Genomic DNA, 4,024 nt, shown 5'->3' on the forward strand with positions numbered 1-4,024 from the left:
GCACAATACAGCGAATTTTTATGTTTCATGAATCTCAGCTTTATACAGGAAAATAATAATAAAAAGCACAATGAGTAGCATAACGAAGGTCGTTTTATGTACAGAACATAAATGTTGGTAGGTCAAAATAAAACGAGAAGAGATTACGCTGATTAGCTATAAATTAATTACAAAACATGCTGGGAATTTATAACAAGATATTGCATTAAATTGTATTAAAAAGCATTGATTACACTATACTGTCTCTGGCTTTATCCTCACCTCACACCTCTCTCACGATTCGAGTGTCTATGTACATTAATTCGATGATGCTAATTACCATTTATTGCTGTTTCTGCTCGTTGTTGCTTGCTGTCACATCTTTTTATTATTCATTGCTTTAACAATATTGGAAATTGGTTTAAAAAAAAGAACTCTACGACTGGAAAGTTAATTAATTTTATTTATTGATAACTAGTTTGTTGTTGTTGCTGAATTATTTATAGTATTTTAGTGCAAAGTTGTAGATTATGTTGAGGATGAATTATAAGGGATTATCTAAAATAGTGGCATTTTTAATTTTGAAGGGACCCCACCTCCCAATTGTAGGTCCCCATTGTAGATCAGTGGTGCAAAACAGGCACCTGTCACAGGTAAAAACCGTACAATTTCTTGATAATTTGTATGGTTTTGTAAGAAAAACCATTCGCATGTGGGTAACCGCTGTGCTGCGGCCCTCTAATGCATCGCATGTGAAAATTCCATGAATCGTATGTCATGTGCGGTTTCGGTAGAGGCTCATCATCATTTGTAAGAAAATCGTGACAGATACCTGTTTTGCAACTCTTATTGCAGATCAGAGGTGGGTAATCTATGTGCTGCGGCCCTCTAGTGCGTCGCATGTGAAAATACCATGAACCGTATTACGAAGTGCGGAAAGAGATCTCAAGGTAGACTGTGTGAGCAACGATTCAAAAGTGCTGGGAATTAAATAACTGACAGAAGTTATCTAAAGACAGATCCAGCTTCCGACGGACTCTAAATGCGGTATTGGACCCTCGGGCACCTTTGCCAAGTGAGTAAGCAAAGTAGTTAAGAATGCGGTTTAGGTAGAGGCTCATCATCAAGGTGTGCCACGAAAAAAAGTTGTCCACCTCTGTTAAAGACGAATTGCATTTTAAGCATCATAAGGAGGAGGAGGGGGTCAATGTCTGTACCAAATATTATGATTTAGCTTTAAAATACCAAAGACAATGGCATCATGAGGACGAGGGTTCAATGTCTGAACCAAACACTACAATTCAACTCTAAAATACCAAAAACAATGGCAATAATTCCTACAAAGCTCAAACTTACACCAGACCAATTACTTAACCCGCCTCCCTCTCCTCACAGTCACATCCATCATTCCTTATCAACAACCAAAAATTCCATTAAAAATTCCTTTCGTAAAACTTTTTTCAAGTGTCACAAGACCAGAAAAAATAAAATTTTAATAAAATTAAAAGTTAAAAGCCTCAAAAAACTGATAAAAGGCATTTGCAATGTCATGTTACTGCACTTTACTATCTCTCCAAAATTTTCATATGTCTCTGCTCAAAAGACATTAAAAGTCACAAGCATCAGAGAATCATGAGAATAATAAAAGAAGAGAGTAATCCAAGTAGTGGTTGCAAAATAAATTATAGGTTTCATGTTGTATGCCTTTTTTGTATGCTTGAGCTTTTTTTATTGGAGAATATCCTTGAAATTGGGGATTGAGTTGAGGAATGGGTGATTAAATTGATGGTTTGTCTTTGAGACTTGTTGTTAGAATAGTTCAAGGTGACAAAAGGCTATTAATGTGCCTTAGAGCCAATGCAGGCCGGTCAATTGCTGCTCAACAATCATATCGAGTCCAGCACCTCTGTACCGGTTTTCCACAAGTTTTACAAAAACCTGGTGCTGTATTTGAATCAGTTGTGCTTTCTGGATTGATAATTGATTGACTTTAGATTAGGGACTCGTTGTTCGATCTACTGTAGACTATTCTTATGTGTTCTAGGCTGTACCCATGTACTTTAACCTGTATCCATGTATTTTAGCCTGTATTCATGTACCTTTGTCTGTATCCATGTATTTTAGCCTGTATTCATGTACCTATGTCTGTATTCATGTACCTTAACATGTATTCATGTACCTTTACTTGTATTATTGTACCTTAACCTGTTTTCATGTACCTTAACCTGTATCGATGTACCTTAACGTGTACCCATGTACCTCAACCTGTTTCCATGAACCTCAACCTGTATTAACTTAGCTGCATTATCAAGGCATGTATCTGGTGTCGGACAAATTGGATGAAAATTGAAAAATGTGTCAATAATGTGACAAAATTAACAAAAACTTGACAAAAGTAACAAACGATGTCATCTGAGTTGTATGCCCTCTGGCATGTATCCAGCCAAAGTATCCTTAGTAGTAATGCATACCCTACTATGTATCGAACAACCCCGGAATGCACACGACGTATAAATGAACAAAACGCAAGATCCAGCGCAGCATGACTCTTGCCTCAAGCCAGAAACAAAGAATTCCCATCTAACGCTAGAGTTAAGTCAACTTGTGACTTCATTTTCAGCTATTTATCATCATGTGCTTTCTGGGAATCAGCCTCAGCAATTGACATCTAGATATTATGGATACCAACTTAAAGAGTGACTAGACTTGGACTAGACATCAACATCAAGGTGACTTAGACAAGAATTAATAAATACATCGATTAAGTCCTTAAAGTAAATTCAAAAATAATGCGTCTAAACCCTCTTAATCCTCAACTAATTTTCACTTTCATTGCATTTTAATTCCTCCATCCTAAAGCACCAGTAGCAACAGTAGCAATAGTCAGTCTAGGTCATGGTAAATTCTATATTTTCTAAAATGAAAAAGGAAGGATCAAAAGAGAGCTGAGAATGCGAAAGGTTCAATGTCAAATGAATGCATAAATAGAAAAAAAATTGAGACACTGAATGACTTTATAACCACACTTGACCTTTCTCTTGCTGCTCTTTTTATCCCTTCCATTATTTATTTTCTCTCCTCCCCATTGAGGCTTAGTTCCTTCATTTATTGCATAGTCATTCGCATTAGACAATTACCTCACACTAGAAGAAATTTTCTATTACCAAACATCCTTTCCGTTCCCTTTTTTTTGCCTACACCAACAACACATTTTCATTATCATCATCACTTCTCAGACTTGTTGATGAAAGCTTAATTATTCATGACTTTTTTTTTTTTGTTAAAGGTAAAGTGAAGATGAGACAGATGAAAATGCTATAGAAGTAAGTAGAAAAAGGTTGTTTTTTGATTGTTTATAGATGTTGTGACTTTTGGATATTAGGGTTGATGATGAAGGAGATATTGTTGGAATTTTTGTCACATTTCTATTTGATTAAGTTAGTAATTGGGCTTGTTGAGGTAAATGACACTTGTAGTGACCTCACTATTGTGAATTGGGGTTGATGTAGTAGAATAAATGAGTCTTTTGGGACTTGAACCTTCAACAAGTGAATTGGATGAGTATGAGTAGACTTATTGATCACAATAGAGCAACCTGTGTACTGCAATTGAGTAAATATGGCTAAATAAGCCACACACTTCGAATACGGAACAATGTTGTAGCTTTGGGAGAGACACAAGCTTGCTATACTGCCCTTGGATAGAATCCACAAGGAAAAAGGCGTCCAGGTGCTCCAAGAGCAACATGGCGTAGGACGGTAATGAAGAAATGCCAGTTAGATGTCAAAACTGAGAATTTGTACAAGCTTTGTGATACAGCCAGCAACAGAGTCAAATAGAAAGCATTTTGGAGCATCCTAGGCTCCAAGTCCTGGATTTCTGGATTGCATGTGTTGAAAAGGACGCTAGAGTCCTTAATATCCCGAACTGGCAGAAGGTTTCGAAGGATAGAACTGACTTCAGACATTCTCTACGCGCGGCAATGGGCCCTCGTGCGCCCCAGCCAAGTAAGTAAGTAAGTAAGGTTCCAAGTCGGAGCATGATT

Source organism: Chironomus tepperi, unplaced genomic scaffold (genome assembly GCF_022539635.2).
Source record: "Chironomus tepperi strain 1889 unplaced genomic scaffold, CSIRO-AGI_Ctep_v1 contig_81, whole genome shotgun sequence".
NCBI classification, from domain to species: Eukaryota; Metazoa; Arthropoda; class Insecta; order Diptera; family Chironomidae; genus Chironomus; species Chironomus tepperi.